We start from the raw sequence: 18856 nt of genomic DNA on the forward strand, positions 1-18856 counted from the left end.
CTTTAGTCACTGAACTTCCAAAAGAGGATAGATGCCATCAGCGCAGAAGCAGAATCGATTCATTAAGCTCTGGGTATTAAGGCCTGAGACAGAGTATGTGAGACCCCACTTTGCTTTGGCCATTCTTTCTTGAGGGCTGCAGGTATCTTTTGCCAAGGCCCAAAAGACATGAAAACATAAACAGGCAGGAAGGTGGTCTCTCACCCTGTTCTCATCAAAAGGAACAGCAGGTTAAAAATAGATAGTAACAGATAACATCTTTTCAAATATTCTTAAAGTGCTTTGAAAGTATTTGTTTTTGATGAGTTAATTTAAAATTTACCCAGCCAGAATACAGGTTGCTATTTACTTTCTAAGAGCTTTTTATTAGAAACTAATATGTAATTTTAAGTTTTCTTTGTGTCATTGTGCTCTACTTTCAAGACTTGTGAATTGCCTAGACGTTAAATCCCAATGCTAAATTCCCAAGCCCACTGTTCTCACCTAGAAAACTGGGGAACACACATCCCTATGTTACTGCTTTTCTAGGCATCAAATGTAGCTGTTAGAAGTCCTTCAGTTTCCAGTGACACACTCTAGAGCTCTCCTTCTATACACCAAGCTCTTTCTTCTTGGAGTTGCTAAGAAATGAGACTTCAGCTTTTGTGCCCTCAACTAGATCCTCTTGGTTCACTGTTTCCTTCCAAATTAGGCATCTTTACCACCTTTACTCCAAGAAATACGGTAAAGGTGGGGCTGGCCCGGTGGCACAGCAGTTAAGTTGCACATTCCGCTTCTCCGTGCCCCCCCCACCCCCGCCCCGGGGTTCCCTGGTTCGGATTCTAGGTGCAGACATGGCACTGCTTGGCAAAAGCCATGCTGTGGTAGGTGTCCCGTGTATAAAGTGGAGGAAGATGGGCATGGATGTTAACTCAGGGTCGGTCTTCCTCAGCAAAAAGAGGAGGATTGGCAGTAGTTAGCTCAGGGCTCATCTTCCTCAAAAAAAGAAAGAAAGAAAGAAAGAAATACACTAAAGGTGCATAGGATTAGGCAGGAAGCTTCAAGAGAGAAGGAACCTTTCCCAGAATTTCAGAATTGCCTCATTGGAGAGAACATTCCTATAACATTTTGGTTTTTGCAGAGAATCTAAGTGTCAGAAAGAACAAAGAGGCAAGCCAGGAGCTATCTTGAGCTCTTGAATTGGAAGCAAGATCTGCATCTTGAGGCCATTTTAGAAAAGTACCATACATCCATAAAACAATGCTTTGAACAAATCGGTGAATTTTGTATTGGTTGCTCATATTTTTAAAATCTCAGAATAGACATAAAGATAATTCAATAGAAACAATGATTTGCAGGTTAAAGAAAGAATATTTGATACTTTATAAAACTCTGATTTTTTTTTTTTTCCTGAGGAAGATTAGCCCTGAGCTAACATCTCTGTCAATTTTCCTCCACTTTACTCATGTCCTTTTTCCACAAAGCATTTGCTGTAGCTTGGAAACCAAACAATTAAACAAAAGAAAAGAGGAAAAAAGAATGGTATTAGAATAACTTTGGGTCTCCCAGGAATCCTACAGGTCTTTTGATTCAGGTGCAGTAGCAATAACATTAGGAGGGGAGTCAGGGCACAGTTGTGTTCTAAAGAAAAGAGCAGGCCTTCCATTGGTCCTCCCTCCGTTGCCAGCCCATGTTGAACCAGTGCCAAGTCCACTCTCAGTCCTTCGCTTCACCTGGCCTGTGCATTCATTCTAGTTTCTATGGCTCTGCCTGCATACTTGTTGTGGTGTGGCTCTGCCAGAGTGGTCATTCCCTTGCTTTGGAAAGGTCTGCAGTTTCAACAACTGCACATCCCATTACTGAACAGCATTGGCAAGATTTTTGAAAAATCACATGTGCATCTTATATTGGGCTTGAGTATTCAAGAGGCCTTCAAAACATCACTGTTTATTATTCTGTTGGCTTCACAGTTGCTTCCATAGGACAGACAGAGGTGAGAGACATTCAGAAACTGGCCAAGCACAGGGGAAAGGAAAGTGAGAGAGATTCCATTTTGCTTGACTCAGCTGTAATAGGTAGAAAACCTAAGAATCTTTTTCTTCAGTGATCATCATTTGTTTCCATCATTTGTTTCTATGGTTATTTTCCACTGCCCAGTTATTTGTACTTCTTTAGAAAGATCAGTGAGTGAGCCTTAAGAGGCAAAGAGAGTTAAGGTGCTATATCATATACCAGAGTCAGAGAAAATTCAAAGTTTTGGACTGAGGTCCCACCTCTGACCTCATGCTTTTTATTACACTGTATTTGGGGAAAGATCTGACTAGAGGCACTGTAACCATTGCAAAGGCAGTGCAATCTCTTGCTTCCTAGATTTTGCTGGGATTTTTGCCTGTTGTTAGAGTAGCCACACCTTTCCATGAGTTTCAGGTGTTTTAGCCATTTTGGAAAAAGAGAGGAGAAAAGAAAGGAATTGGCGGAGAGGAGATGGCGCCTGAAAGTGGAAAGGTCACAGATGAAAGTGGAGTATGTGTTACCTTCTGGCTCAGGCCAGGTGATTGGGTGTGGGTGTCATGTGTGTCACCAGTGCAGTCACCCTTGCAGTGGGAACTCTCCCAGTTTAGCCACCACGGAGTATTGTTCCTTGTTTTTCTGTAGTGCTTGTCAGAATGCTATGACAACTGACTGGTTTTATGCAAACAGCCTGGCTTTCCAGAGACAGTGTGTCTGACAGTCAAACATGGATGGCAGCCATTGGCATGCAAAGGAGTCAGAAACCACAGATTGCTTTCTCGTTGGATGAACAGCTTAAAGCAACGTAAAGTTAATTGAAGAATTCCTTAAAAGTGAAGTCAGACTAAAAGACATGCTCTAAGTCTATAATTTACTAAATGCGAAAGATCTCTAAGTGGTAGTGAGACTAAAAGAGTTTGAGGAAAAAAAGAACATTTTTGTAAACAGATCTGGCTTGTATTATTGCCTAGGCAGTTTTAATTATTTGCTCTAATAATGTAGATGGGCAGAAGACTCTCTAATTAGGGAAAGCTTGATTTATGGAGCCGGCCTCATATAAACCATGATGTCATGGTTTGCTGCAGAAAATTACAGGCCTGGTCTTGCCGTTGAAAACTATTATTTCTACCTAGACTGCTCACACTCTGCATGTCTTAGTATCACAAAACCAAAGCATCCTGTGTTCTCGTTCTCAGTGCCCATTGCTCAGGTAAATTCAATGTATTTTATTACTCATTAAGTAATTTATCAAATATATATTTAAAAAACTGAGGAGGCAGGGGGAGAGTTTAACTACTGACTCTAGTAATTAAAGAAGTCTTTACTTCTTGGGAACTAGAGACCAACCTCTGATCCTATGCAGAAGTAGATTTATTCTGCCTCCAGCTGATGGACTGGCAAGGACACATCAAACTGTCAAAAGTAGTGTCTGTGTGTCCGTCTGCTCCTCCCTCGCACTACCTAACTCCATCCTCCACTCTCCCTCTCCCTCCTTAGCCACTTCCCAGAAAGCTGTTTCAGTGTCATCGTTGCCTATTTCATGTGGTTTAAGTAAGAACCTGGGGCCTCTGCAACATTTCACCCTTGTCCTTGTTCCCTTTCCCATTGCCATGGAAGCCTTGATGTAGGGCCAAGGCCTGGTCTCTGATTATAGGCCTGCTGATTATAATTTCCTAACATTTTTCTTGCATTAATTATACCTTAATGGTTGCATTTGCTATGGTTTCCCTTTTCAATTTTGTTAAAGTAGAACAGGACTTTAGATGGAATCCTTCTAGATTTTTACAGTTTGTTTTCCGTTCTTTTAGAACTGTCTGACCTACATCTGTCTCAATAGCCATTTTCAGTGATCTGCCTTTGTCAGGTCTTCTCAAACTATTCAGTGTACTTTGCATAGAAAACAGCTCCTGCCTTGTACTGTTATATTTCATCGGTTCACATAATATTTGATTAAATTATGTAATTGTAATAAAAAGTCCATCAAGCATAGACAGGTTTGGGAACAAACACAAATCTTTAAACAGTTACAAGAAGCACATGGGGCCTACCAGAGAATAGCCCTCCAGCCTCCAGCATGCACACGTGCGGGCTCCGATCGGTTAAACAGAGGGCAGAACTGGGGAAGCAGAGCACTGGGAGGAGAATCTCTGCCTCTGTGCTCCCCACGTTCTCTCCATTTCACACATGAGAGCCGGGTGGTTGCAGGACTTGCCCAAGGTCGGGAAAGGAGTTGGTAGACAAGCTAGGTGTCCTGACTCCCAAGCCAGGGTTCCTAGGGCAGCAGAGGAGACCTGACATCCTGGCCTTCATCGCGCTTGTCCGGTGCTGGCCGAACATAGGTTTGCAGAGTGTACTTTGGACTTGTTACCCCCAGCTACCTGTCTGGATGCTGACTTTACCCATAGTTTTTGTGGTACGAATTAACACACTTTTTTCTTTAAATTCTTCTTGATATCAAAAGTGATCTTTATTTACTACAGGGAGTTAATCCAGGTCATGGATTTATCATTTGTCTCTAAATAACCATAATGAGATAAGAGAGAAGCTGCATGGAAGCATTTTCCTAGTAGGCTTGTTTACAGCCCATACTGTTCATGGCTGCTTTTGTCCGTCTAAAGGCACTTTTTAAAGAGACCAAGCTGCTTTGGGGGTGAGGCAGGGTGATAAGATTTATATTTATTTAATCTCTTTCACAGACCATATGTACTGACTTTCCTAATATCAAGTTGGAAAGATCTTTTTTTAAGTCACTTTCCTTTTCCTGCCCTTTCCTTCCAGTGCTTCCCTCCTGCCCCACCCCTTTCAGAAAAGATTTGATGTTGCCTAGCATCAAAATGTGCCTACAACTCGGCAGTTAAAAAGAAAATCAAAACTGTTAGGGTAAATATGAAGGAAGGGGGAAAACGTTGGACTCACATCCCTGAGGTAAAGTAGTTCTGTTGTTGTGAACATTGCGTTTAGCTCGGAGCTTCCTGATGGACAAGACAAAACAAGACATTTGGGTTCCCCTTATTTTTATTTGCTGAAGAGAAACGTATCACATCTTCCACAGAGACGTTGTTATCAGGCGCTTCACTCTTTATTCACTTTTGGTCAGGCTATACGTGGTACATCATTCAGTCTTTTTACCATTGCTTGTTTTAGGAATTGACTTGGACTTGTCACAGTCACCATAGGAGTTTAGACTTTCATAAGTGAGTGTATTTTACATGTGCAAATCAGAATATTTAAAAAAAGCAAAAGAAATTCAATGGATGGATTAATATTTGTCCCCCTTTGGGATATTTTAACACCCTACTAAAATGAGGATCAGTAATATAATGGGGGTTTGTACACACATTAGAGTTTGAGAAGCTCTTCCGTAGTCCATCTCCATTCTTCATTGATGAAGAACAGAAACCCAGAGAAGATGAGTAATTTGCCAGTCACCAGGCTTGTTGGTGATAGCAGCAGCCTGGAGCCAAGATCCCTCGGTACCAATCTGGGCATCAGAGCACCCTTGTCTAGAAATCACAGGTAGAGTGAGATGTGGCACTGGACCCACTGCCAGCACCATACCTCACTGCCGGGCGCTGGGGACAGACTATGAAGTGAGCAGGATTTAGACTTGATGCAGTCGGAATATGTGGAAGAGGGGTTTCTTCAGGGAGCTTCTCTTTTCCCTGAGAAGAGATACAGAGGATGGACCTTTGTCCTAGGTTGCTGTCAGATCACTATGAGGTGAAAACTAGAATAATGATGCTCTTTCTGTACCTTGTTTTAAATAAATACTGTATCAAAAATTCCCTCTCTTTAGTCAAAATTGTGGGCAAGTTTATGTTGTATTTTATGACATTGAGTTCATGAGAGGACTTTGGTTAGGAAGGGCCCAACTCAAGCTGCCTGCAGAGGTCAGGCAGGTATGAACAGCTATTTACTACCAGAAGGCCGGGTGTAAGACTGCAGGGAGCGGCACCTGTTGAGACCACGGGACCAGTGTCCTGTCTCCACGGGGCAGCTCCAGCTGATTTTTGTCATGTGAACAGTGCAGATATACAGTTGACTAGATCTAGTGTTTTGAGAGAATCTGGAAGTCTGGATTCTTGAATTAAATCTCCTGATTTTAAATGTTGGCAACTCCTTTCTTCCACTTGCTCAAGCCAGAAACCTTGGGATTGTCCTTGACTATTCTCTTCCTTTCAAAATCCACATCTAATCCACCAGGAAATCCTGTTGGCTCTACCCTCAAAATAAATTCAGAATCTGACCACTTCTAATGGATCTGTGTAGCACTACTGTAGCCCAAACCGCCCCCGTCTCTCCCCGGGGCTGTTGCAGGAGCCTCCAACTGGTCTCCCTTCCGTGCTTCCTCTCCTGCAGTTCGAGGGGTTTACTAAAGCGTGTGTCAGATCTTGTTGCTCTCTACTCACAACCCTTCAAAGGCTTCCCATCTCTCTTAGAGTGACAGCCAAGGCCTCCTGATACCCCACGAGGCTCCCTGAGCCCTTCTCTGCATCCACAGTGGCCTCCTGGCTTTTCCTCAAGTGCACCAGCTCATTTCCTCCTCGTGACCTTTGCCCTTGCTGCTCCCTTGCCTGATATGCTCTTTCCCCAGTATTTCCAGGGCCCCTCCACCCCTGCAACCCTGTGCTCAAATGTCATCTTCTCCATGAGGCCTTCTTTGCCCACACTGTCTAAACTTGCAGCCACATACGCACACATACACACGCCCTTCCCCTCTGCTTCTCGGCTTTATTTTTCTCATTAGCACACGTCATGATCTAGTATACTACGTATTTTTCTTGTTTATTACCTGTCTTCTGCATTAGAAAGTAAGTTCCAAAAGAGGAGGGACTTGGTGTGTTTCTGTGTATTTGTTCACTGCCATATGCCTAGCATCTAGAAATGTGCCTCACGCATAGTAAGTGCTCAATAAATGTTTGATGAGTCAATGAATCTGAAAAACAATTTCTTCAACTTTGAGCCAAACAAAACTCTTCAGTGGGCTAAACCCAGCCTACACCCCGTTTGACCTGGGGTCAGAAAGAAGAGCAAACTGCACCTTGTAGCTTGGAGACAGACTTCATGACTGCATCGTGACACCTGCCCTGCTCAGGAAACCCTAGAAGAGCTCTTCCCCACCCCCCCAACACACACACACACTCTATCCTCCTGCTTGCAACTTGCCGAGCTTTAATGCATGCTTGCTGTTGTATGCCTCAACACTTTTTCCCCATGCATTGCTGTTTAGAATATAGAGAATGTTATGTGAATTAGTTTAGCCTCCTGAGTGAACCTCCAAACCTCTGAAGGTAGGAAACATTTGAGCAGTTGACGTGCTTTCCACAGCACAGAGTTCAGAGTTAGGCATGCAGCAAAGAAGAGGAAGAGCACTGCCAACAGAGGGAAAAGCATATGTGAAGACACTCGGGGAGAGCAGGGGAAACTAGCGTGGAGGTGGAGGGCAGACGTGGCAGGAGAAGACACTGTGGAGGGAGCAGGGCCAGCCTCGCAGGCCACAGGAAGGGGTTTGGATGTGTGTCAAGTCCCATGGGAAGACTCGGAACTCCTTACTGTGAGCTCTTCACATACAACTCTCTACTGAAGTATAGCGTGTCTACATCCTGGGGATGCTTTTCAAGCACGTCATTCAATTGGTAGCAGCCATGTGAGCACCTAGATTCCCTTTGTTTTGTTTAAAAAAAAATTGGGGGACTTAATTGGCTAAAAAAATATATTTTGTTTATTTTCACTTTTATAACTGGAATATTAAAGTTTATTTTAAAATATCTTACTAAAATAACTAGATGTATTTACCTGCAGAAGAAAATAAACTTTGTTTTAGTTACATGACACTATAGACTTTGGTTATGATGATTGTTTAACAAAGTAAGGTTTCCTAAGCACATTCAGTCTTTTTTTTTTTTTTTTTGGAGGAAGATTAGCCCTGAGCTAACTACTGCCAATCCTCCTCTTTTTGCTGAGGAAGACTGGCCCTGAACTAACATCCATGCCCGTCTTCCTCTACTTTTATATGTGGGACGCCAACCACAGCATGGATTTTGCCAAGCGGTGCCATGTCTGCACCCGGGATCCGAACCAGCAAACCCCAGGCCACTGAGAATCAGAATGTGCAAACTTAACCACTGTGCCACCAGGCCGGCCCCACATTCAGTCTTTTTAGTTGTATCCACTTTGGTTACATAAATAAAATGCTAAATACTCATTCATTTTACTGTTACATTTGCAACCTTTGCCAAATTGCTATCTCATTAAAATATATAGCATTTTTGCTTCTAAAAAATAATTATTTATACTTAGATTATACCAAACATACATTAATTGCAGTTTTTATAAAAGGTGTAGCTTTTCCTTGAGCTCAAGGTTTATTCCAGCCTATATGTTCTCATCATAAAAAGAATGAAATATTGAGCAGTTTACTAGCATTCCAAAGAATATAGAACAAGAGTTTTTTGGGGTTTTTTTCAAGGGGTGTTTTGTGTTTTTTTTTGATAGAGGAAGATTGGCCCTGAGCCAACATCTGTTGCAAATCATCCTTTTTCTTCTCCCCAAAGCCCCAGTACCTAGTTGTATATCCTAGTTGTACACTCTAGTTCTTCTGTGTGGGACGCTGCCACAGCATGGTTTGATGAGCAGTGTGTAGGTCCACACCCAGCATCTGAACTGGTGAAATCCGAGCCACCAATGCAGAGCATGCGAACTTAACCACTCGGCCATGGGACCAGCCCCTAGAACAAGGGTTTTTAGTTCAGTGCATGAGAACAGTAAAACATTTCTCATGTTTGTTGGTTTTTAACTTCAGAATTCTGCAAGCCAAACTGGGTCACTTAGAGGGATTTCATGGCTTCTCCTTGGCTGTCTATTGACTGAAAGGGCAGGTTCTGAGTCACTATCACCTCTGAGATATCAACAGTCAAAGCAAAGTCAAGCTCTAGGTAATCTGGAAAGCTGAGGAAAGACCCAAGTGTTAGGATGAAGTTTAGAAAGTGGAACATTCAGAGGCAGCCCAGCTGTGGCATAAGTAAGAACTGTAAGAAGAAAACCTTCACAGCTCTTTGTAGCTTTCTCACAACTGATTTTCCTTTCAGTAGCATGAAGTGGAAATTACATAAGTAGAGAAATGCAGCTCTGGAAAGGACCGTAGAGACCCTGTTTTACAGAGGAGGAAACTGAGGCTCAGAGAGCACTGCAGACTTGCTCAGCGTCGCACAACTAGAGTTAGTGTAGGCTGAAGCTGGAATTTGGAACTACTATTTTCTAGCTCAATAGTCATTTCTCTGCTTTCTTGGGCGTTTTTTGACTGTATAGTCTTTGGAGTTGCACCAAAATGGAATGAGCTGGTATGGATGAGGATGAGAGCTCTCTGCCACCAGAAGTGAATGATCGGCCAGATGCTGGACAATGGCTATCTGACATGCAAGTTGGTTTTTCATGAAGGAAACTTGGACTCAAAGTCCTCTAAGAGCTTTCCCAACTCTAATTTTAGTGTAGTGAGTTTATATGATTTTAATCATATTTGTAATAGGGTAGTTATTTGTCCTTTCTGCTTACAAAAATTATTACTCATTCTCATTCATGCGTGTCTCAGCCACTCTTTTCTCAGAACCTGTTTTCCCTTTGGGAGTACCTGTTCCAAAGTTGCTTAGTGACGCAGTGTGACTGAAAAGCAGTCCAAGACTCCAGGCTCTGTTCACTGCTTGAAATGAGGAGTAATCATCGTACCCATAACTAAGTTAACCTTCGACATTAGACCAGTAACTGCTGGTTTTCCTTTACCACACAAACACAGATCAGCTATATAGTTAGCAAAAGGAGGGGATCCACGGCAATGAAATCAAGTGCTTTCCTGCCCTACAGCAAGGACCTGGAATGCTAAAAGTTTTGGTCAATTCATAACCCAATAAAGTATAAATTATTTTTAAAATAGATCATGGTAAAATTAGTTACTGTGTGTGGAATTATGTAGCCTATATTTGGTTTAGGATTGAGAATGTGTAAATTCACATTAAAATATAAAATGCGTGAGATATGAATTCTGATTAGAAATGTATTTGCCACTGGTAATATCTGTGTGACTAGGAACATCTCTGCACACTGCTCTCTTCTGCACATAAAAGCATCTCTGCCTGTCCCACCTCGATCCCTTCGTCCAGCTTTAGATCTGATTTTTTCTGCTATAATTTAGAAGATATTTTCTCAGACGTCAGCATGTTTAGACTATGTAGTTAATAGTCATATGTATAATAGGAAATTTCCAGAAAACAAGTGATTCAGGCTCATATGCCCTAAGTGCCTCCATTCTCCAGTGGAGACCAGGGGGAATTACTCATTGTAGTAGATATGTGGTCTCACTGGGGGCCCATCTCCAGAGATTTAAAAATGGGTTCTAAACTTCTATCCTGCAGTCCTGTGGGAAGGCTTCCAACATCCTTATTTCACTTACTTCTGTTGAGCCTGGATTCATTTGGGAGGGGTGAGAGAGGAGATGGTGGGAGAGTTTCACATATTATCATGATGATCCGCTAAGGGATTAAAGGACTGACCGTTTTTTTCAAACATAAAGGAAACTGAGAGCCCAACAAGGGGGAAGCCATATTACAGGACTAGAGAAGTTAAGTACATAACCCAGAACTAACATAAGAACAAACCTGAGACCCACGTCTCCTGCCTCCTGTGTCAGTTCCTGTTTTTTACTGTCCCATTCCACCCCTACTGAAAAGTCAAGCTGGGCTCTATTTCCTTTCCAAGGCTGACCAGATGGGGAGGTCAGGCAGTGTATTTGCCTCACTTTCTCCCAAGAGAAAGACCCCCTAGGACGGTGTTGACAAACTTCTCCTGTAGAGGGTCAGATAGTAAATATTTTAGCCACATGGTCTCTGCACCAACTATTCAACTCTACCATTATAACTCAAAAGCATCCACAGACAGGGGCCAGCCCAGTGGTGTCGTGGCTAACTTTGTGCGTTCAGCCTCAGTGGCCCAGGCTTTGCCGGCTCAGATCCTGGACGTGGACCCAGCGCTCCTTGTCAAACCACACTCTGGTGGCGTCCCCCATGAAATAGAGGAAGATTGGCACAGATGTTAGCCCAGCGACAGTCTTCCTCAAGCAAAAAGAGGAAGATTGGCAGCAAATGTTAGCTCAGGGCCAATCTTCCTCATACACAAAAAGAGCAGCCACAGACAACATGTGAGCAAGTGAGCATGACTGTATTCCAATAAAACTTTATGGTCACTGAAATTTCAATTTTATATATTTTTCACGTCATGAAAAATTATTCTAATTTGGATTTTTTTCCAACCATTTAGAAATGTAAAAATTATTCTTTTTTTTTTTTGGATTGGCACCTGAGCTAACAACTGTTGCCAATGTTTTTTTTTTTCCCCCTACTTTTTCTCCCCAGATCTCCCCAGTACGTAGTGGTAGATTTTAGTTGTGGGTCCTTCTAGTTGTGGCATGTGAGACACCACCTCAGCATGGCCTGACGAGCAGTGCCATGTCCACGCCCAGGATCCAAACCAGCAAAACCCTAGGCCGCTAAAGCAGAGCATGCGAACTTAACCACTCGGCCACAGGGCCAGCCCCTGTAAAAATTGTTCTTATGGACTGTACAAAAACAGCCTCTGGTCGAGATTTTGGCCCACCAGCCATAGTTTGCTAACCCCCGCCCTGGGGGAATAAATAATGAAATATGAGGAAGACTATAGGTGTTAAAACATGAAGGGGCCAGCCCGGTAGCGCAGCGGTTAAGTTCGCACATTCTGCTTCTTGGCAGCCCGGGGTTCGCTGGTTCGGATCCTGGGTGCGGACATGGCATCGCTTGGCAAGCCAGGCAGTGGTAGGCGTCCCACATATAAAGTAGAGGAAGATGGGCACGGATGTTAGCTCAGGGCCAGGCTTCCTCAGCAAAAAAGAGGAGGACTGGCAATAGTTAGCTCAGGGCTAATGTTCCTCGAAAAAACATGAAGAGACAAAGTATGATACCTGAAGGACAGATGATGTAAGTTTGGTGGGGAATGGCTGATGGGTATGCACATGCAGGCAGAGTGATGGATGCCTGAGCTTGATCCTATTTTAGCTCCTCTTGGTTGATACTCAGTCAAATTCCAGATTGGTTATTTTGATTTACTCACTAAAGATTTACAAAAGGCAGATTTTAACTGGCCTTAGAGAGAAGAAGCAGAAATAAGAAGAGGACATGTGACTTAGAGTTTGCCATAAAGTGTGCCCTGCCAATGGAACGTTTTATTAGGAATGGCAGCTGGTGGTTTTTGTTATCAGTGAATTATTGTGGAGTCTGTCTGAGGCAGGGAGGAGGCAGCCAGCCGTATTCCTCTTTCACAGAAACTAGTCCATGACATTGTAAAGCTCTCATAGACTATGTCTTCTGCCATTCTGAAAGAACCTGAAAATCTTTACTTTTATGACATAAAAGCTATATTGATAAACTTTAAATTTAAAAACCCTCTAAACTCAATACCATAAAGGACTATCCTTTAAAATAGTATCAATGATTTGCATACAGGTGAAGACAGCTTTTGTTGCTCTGTAGGTCCACTTACCTCTAACAGCTGCATAAATGGTAGCGTGGTTATTTATAACAAAGGAGCATTTATTATGATGATAATGATAATATAATTACCACTTTTTGAGCAGCTACTATCTGCTGCTGCCCCTAACATTCACTGTCTCGTTTGTTCCCACAACAACCCTGCAAAGTAGGTATTACTCTCCTGTTGAAGACGAAATTGAGGCCCAGTCACACACACACAAAGTAGCAGGGCCAAACTGTGTCTCCCTGACTGTACCAGTACCAGGATGAGAAATGGTGGCAAAAAACAGAATTAGAAAAACCATCCTCAAATATATTGCTAGGAATCATTATTTTGTTTATTTTGCTCTGCATGCTTATTGTACAGTAATAGAATGATTTCAGCCCCTTAAAACCTTGAAAAATACAACCAGTTGTGTCTTTTAACATTCAAGATTTGTGTGTCCATTTATTGCTGGCGGTTTCTAGGCAGGCTGCAGCCTTGAACTATTCACTGTCTGAACTTGCCCTCAAAGAATTCTTCCTCCGCCATACCTCTATCAAGTGACAACCAATGAAAAACCCACATGCTTGGCAGCTGCAGCTCTGGAAAGCTTCCATCAAAACCCTCATTCCCACGTCCCCTTTGAAAATCACAGTTCCTAGAGCTTGCTGTTATCTTCTGGAAGGTCGTGACTAATGCTTGTAACATTGTAAAACTTCCACAGCAAACACTGTCTGCAAGACCCAGACTCCTTCCCTTGAGCTGTGTGTCAGCTCGCCTAAACCAAGACCTTTCCTGCCCCTCAACTGTTCTTCCCTGAATCCTTACCCAGTAACGTGGGAAGCACATATTAGGATGGGAGCATTTTAAATAATCAATAGGAAAACTGGAAAGCTTAATGAATTGCAGAAAGTGCCTCTTTGACAGATCAGAAATGAGTAAGTCCGTGGTATATTGAGAATATGAGGTGACCCAGCCCAGTTCTTGTCCCTCTAAATTTTGTTCGTTCCATGAATTGGTTTTAGGATTCAGAGGTCAAGTATCCAGTATACCTGTCTCAAAGGAAACAATTCCACTTTTCCTAAATGTGGAATGTAGTGTAAAAGTGGCTGTTTTATGTGTGACTGAGTAATACCAAAGTCCAGTTTTTAGCAGCCTTTTCATATGTGAATCATGTTATTTAATCCAGATTTCTTTGAAACCACAACCAGACACAGAGGATAGTTATTTGATTGAAGAAATATTGTTGCTGTTATTCATCCTGCCATGGTTTATTTTGCTTACATTAATAACCCATTAATACAGTTAAGAAAAAAATAAATTTGCATCATTGTCCGTTGAAATTGGCTAGACTGGATGCTTGGAATTATGGACACAAGACTCCATCAAGAGACAGTTTCCTGATCTATATGTGTCGCAGCATTGAGTTTTCTAGACTGTCCCACAAGTACATCCAGGAACTCAGGGAGAAAAAAAGCTGCAGCCAGGAGACAACCAGGTGCTAATGCTCCACTTGTCTGGAGAGGGTACATGCTCATGGCAGCAGTGGGAAGCTGTTTGGTCTGTATTTATTTACAGTATGCAGGCGGCAGAATGTTAGCATTCTGGTTGTACCCGGACATGATGGAAATAATTCACTAGCAGTTTCACACTAGTCTTAGTAAGGAATGCACCTTTTGAATCACCATTGGTTAAAAGGTTTTCATTTAGGTCCAATAACCCCAAAAGATTCTTTCTGTTGCCTAAATATTGGAGAAAATGATTTGAGACCTCAAATCCCATCTGAATTGACTGCTCGTGGTCACTTAAGTGTATTTCTTTGTCAGTAAAACTGAGCAGACACATATTTTTTGAAATTTGACAGACGATAATCTTGCTATTTAGGTGAGACGGTGAGCTCAGATTTATGGTGGAGAAACCCTGATAATTCGAAGCAGACTTTCTTGAAACAATGTTGATAAAGAATATCAGTGTCAGTTTTCCTAATGGGAAGGAGGGACGTGCTTTATAAGCCAAGATTTTCTGTTAAATAAGCAGCCTCAGGAGAATGTCCACTCTTGTCAGTGAGCGGTATATACATATTTATATCTGTTTGAGGTGTTTTCCCCCAGAGTAGGATATCTCAATAACTGCAGTTTTCCCATTTTAATATTTTGACTATCAGTTATTTAAGTATCAGGAAACAACTTGGGATGTCAAGAAAAAGCTATCTTCATATATTTCTTCAGCAAAATGCTACAGTTTGTCTTTCTCCACATAGCTCCAAGACCTATTTATCTTGTTTTATTTTATCTTTTAGGGGTTACTCTGATGTCATAAATATATATTCAAGATGACTATCCAAATTATTTGTTTCAAGTTAATGCTTTCCAAGATGATTAGACTAGTTAGTGGTTTGACGGTGAAAACCATGGCCATTTTCAAGTCCCTTAGACCAAATGTATTGAAAAAATTAAATTCATAAATGAATGAGCATTTTATAAGAATTTTTTTTCTTAAACTTTAAATGAAGAGGCATTCACATGAACCTTATACTACTGTCTGGTTCTTGGTAATTCAAACACCTTAAGTTTTTTTCACCCCACCCAACTAATAAAGAAATTGAGCCATAGAGGAGGCAGAAACTTTTTCCATTCGGGTAAGGGAGTATTTCTTGATTGCCTTTAAATTGTTTTATTATTATGCAAAATATAGAGAAAAGTGGAGAAAAAAGAACTCCCGTGACAGCTGCAGCAGATTAACTTATGGCCTCCTTTGTTACATCCGTATTCCTTTCCCCCACACTGGATTCTTGGGAAACAGATCCCAGACATCATATAATTCCTGTGGATTGCCTATTGTGTGATTTGAACTTTGTTGGGCTTTGAGCATAAAAAAATGAATGAGACATGCTACTTGTTCTCAGAGATCTCATCAAATCCATCTAGCATAATAATGTTTCGTAGTCAGTGTAATTATATTGTAAGTTCATTGTAACAGACCCAAACACTAAAACTCCTGAACCAGATTTCAACGTAGCAGAAACCTAATATAAAAGGAATAATTTTATAAATGTGAGTCCCTGGGACCAATTTTATGAAGACCTTTTAAAGCATAAAAAACTTCCTAGTTCCACTTGCCACAAGCGTCTGAAGCAGAGACACCCAGTAGCAATGAGCACACATAGCAACTACATTTTGGCTTCTAAATCTCCTTTCTCACTAAAAGGAACCAGTGCTCCTTGGAAAAATGGCTGACTTTAGGGCCACTGGAGGAAAAACAAGATGAACCTTGGAACATTTTTTCGTGCCAAGATGTTAGGAAGTGCTCAAAAAGTGATGGGGACATGTCAAAAGGAGACAGGAACCAGCTTGAAAGGACTCCCATTGGCCAAATCTGGGACATCTTGATGAAGAAAGTAACCATTAATAATAATAGAATACAACTCATTGAATAAAATAAGAATTCTTGAGTAAGTTCATAGTCATAATAAATACAGGCATACCTCGGAGAAATTGATTCTAAACCACTGCAGTAAAGCAAATATCACGATAAAGCAAGTCACACAAACTTTTTGATTTCTCAGTGTATATAAAAGTTGTGTTTACACTATGCTGTAGTTTATTAAGTGTGCAGTAGCATTATGTCTAAAAAACAATGTACATACCTTAATTTAAAAATGCTTTACATCATCTGAGCCTTCGGTGAATCATAATCTTTTTCGTGGTGGAGGGTCGGGTAAAAAAAACTCAATATCTGAAAAGCACAGTAAAATGAGATATACCTGTAAATAGATACTATGTGCATAAGAAGGAGAAACATTTTTACAGTAGAATGCCAATTAATAAACATGGAATGAATGATAGATTAGAAATCACCATTTTGCAACCATCACAATTACATTGATTCAGGGAAGAAGTATCGATGGATTCTAAAACTAGAGAGTGAAAGTTAGTGAAGAACAGGATACTTATATATTTCAAAGAATCTCTCCACAAGTTACTTATTAATAGCCATGGGAAATGGTGGCTTTTGAGAGGAGAAGCCTGGTAGCAACACCTTAACCAAGTGATCAAAATTATGTTCACCAATAACAGAACAAACTGACATCATGTGCGTCTTGATGTTATGTATTGAGAAAGACATCTGAGATATTCTTGCCCCCCAAAATGCATAATTAATTTAATAGTAAGGAAATATCAGACAAGCCCAAACTAAAAGATACTCTTCAAAAATGTCAGTGTCCTGAAACACAAAGAAAAGCTGAGGAGCTATTTCGGATTATAAAAACTCAAAGAGATATGAAAACTGAACATGTGTGTGATCCTGGTTTGGATCCTGGACTAGGAAAAAGATATTACAGAAGAATATTTTTGGGACAATTGGAAAATTTGAGTAACGTCTGTGGATTAAACAATAATATTGTGACTTTGTAAGTTTCCTGATTTTGACCACTGTACCATCATTAGGTATGTGATAATCTTTGTTTTTAGGAAATATACATTGAACTATTTAAGGGCAAAAGGATATGATGCCTGCAGCTTCATCACATGGCTTAGAAAAACAGTGTATATGTAGAAAGACAATAAAATATAAAAGCAAAATTTTAATAATTGGTGAATCTCAGTGGAGCATAGAAGAGTTTTTTGTGCTATTCTCAGAACTTTTAAGTTTGAAGTTAATTCAAAATTTAAAAAAATTTTTTAATAAAATTTAAAATGCTAAAACAAAGCAAATACACACATGCATACATACACACACACACAGTTATCATCACTTTCAATAAAGCCAACTCAAAATATAAAAATCTGAAAATTGCGCCAACCCCATGGCCAAGTGGTTAAGTTCACACACTCTGCTTCAGCAGCCCGGGTTTTTCCCGGTTCGGATCCTGGGCGCAGACCTAGCACTGCTCATCAAGCCGTGCTGAGGCAGTGTCCCACACAGCACAACCAGAAGGACCTACAACCAGAATATACAACTAGGTACTGGGGAGCTTTGGGGAGAGGAAGAAGAAGAAAATTTTAAAAAAGTTGGCAACAGATGTTAGCTCAGGTGCCAATCTTTAAAAAGAAAAAAGATCTGAAAATTATACTCAAAAATAAACTGAAGAATATAATTTTTTTCTCCCAATAAATTTGCTACAGAAATGTTTTAAATAGGAATCTTCATGATACACTTATAAAATTTATAAAAATTTAATGAACATAGAAACAGTTTCCCAAAGCCCCACCACCTGTAGTTGAGGCAACCCTGCAATTGATTCCTTCCTGGCGTGGTAATAGTTTCTGTGTCCGTCTGGCTTGCTTTGGAAAGCTCCTTGCATAGAGCTGTGTATGAGTGCATGCTTAAATATTTTTAGAGAAAATGATGTGATGATAACCTGCCCAAAACACAGAGTAAGACCTTTGCAGATCTGAGGCTCTACTTCAGATTTCTCTCTTCCTATTACCTGAGTAGTCTTCGAGGCCACGTGAGGCCAGATTTTACGAGCTCTGCTCCTTCTGCTAGCTGGCTCTGAACCTCTTGGATTTTTCTTTTTATCTCTTTTCTTCTCATTAAAATATAACTTTTACAGGAATAATAAGAATAGTAATGAAGTAATTAGTCCATTATTTTAAGCCTATCCAAAATATATTGCTTTACTAATCACGAAAAAGAGTAAGATGTTCCATTATCCAAAAGCTGATTAGCCAACACCCCATTTTGCCTCTTTTTCTTTTTTTACCATTTTGCTGCTCATAGAGAATTGGAGTAGGAAGTGGAAACAAGCAGAACTAGTCCTTCAAATGTAGTTTCTTATAAATGATTTGTTTTTATTTTATTTTATTTTATTTTTGAGGAAGATTAGCCCTGAGCTAACTACTGCCAATCCTCCTCTTTTTGGTGAGGAAGGCTGGCCCTGAGCTAACATCCGTGTCCATCTTCCTCTACTTTATACGTGGGATGCGTGCCACAGCATGGTGTGCCAAGCAGTGCCATGTCCACACCCAGGATCCGAACTGGTGAACCCCGGGATGCCAAAGCAGAACGGGCACCCTTAACCACTGCACCACCAGGCTGGCCCCAGTTTTAATTTTAAAATTAACAGACATGTGTCTGTAATAGCAAAAGATTGGAAATAACTGATCCATAGGGACCGGTTAATGCTGGTGGAATACTATGCTTCCAGAAACAAAGACTGGAAGTAGGTCTTTATGTATTGCTACGGAAAGATCCCCAGCATGTATTGTCAAGTCCAAAAAGGGCAGTACAGAACAGACCATATTGAATGCTACTATTTGCATGGAATAAAAGGAGGAAAGAATATATTTGTACACACACAGACACACATATTTGCCTGCATGTGTATAAA

At 41.0% G+C, this 18856-nt stretch overlaps 3 protein-coding genes across 13 annotated transcripts in view; 2 read left to right on the plus strand and 1 right to left on the minus strand.

Annotated features, from left to right (window-relative positions):
- COL8A1 (collagen type VIII alpha 1 chain) overlaps positions 1 to 18856 on the plus strand; it is a 494271-nt gene that overhangs the window by 356880 nt on the left and 118535 nt on the right. The window lies entirely within an intron of this gene.
- Positions 1 to 18856, plus strand: part of CMSS1 (cms1 ribosomal small subunit homolog) — a 362379-nt gene that overhangs the window by 206371 nt on the left and 137152 nt on the right. The gene's annotated exons all lie outside the window — the stretch shown is intronic.
- The window catches only part of FILIP1L (filamin A interacting protein 1 like), a 297674-nt gene that overhangs the window by 202120 nt on the left and 76698 nt on the right, over positions 1 to 18856 (minus strand). For all 4 annotated transcript variants that reach the window (XM_070508612.1, XM_070508610.1, XM_070508611.1 and 1 more), the window contains exon 2: positions 16169 to 16257. The gene's annotated coding sequence lies outside the window, so the exon portion shown is untranslated. The remainder of the gene's footprint in view (positions 1 to 16168; positions 16258 to 18856) is intronic.

Source organism: Equus asinus, chromosome 5 (genome assembly GCF_041296235.1).
Source record: "Equus asinus isolate D_3611 breed Donkey chromosome 5, EquAss-T2T_v2, whole genome shotgun sequence".
Taxonomy (NCBI): domain Eukaryota; kingdom Metazoa; phylum Chordata; class Mammalia; order Perissodactyla; family Equidae; genus Equus; species Equus asinus.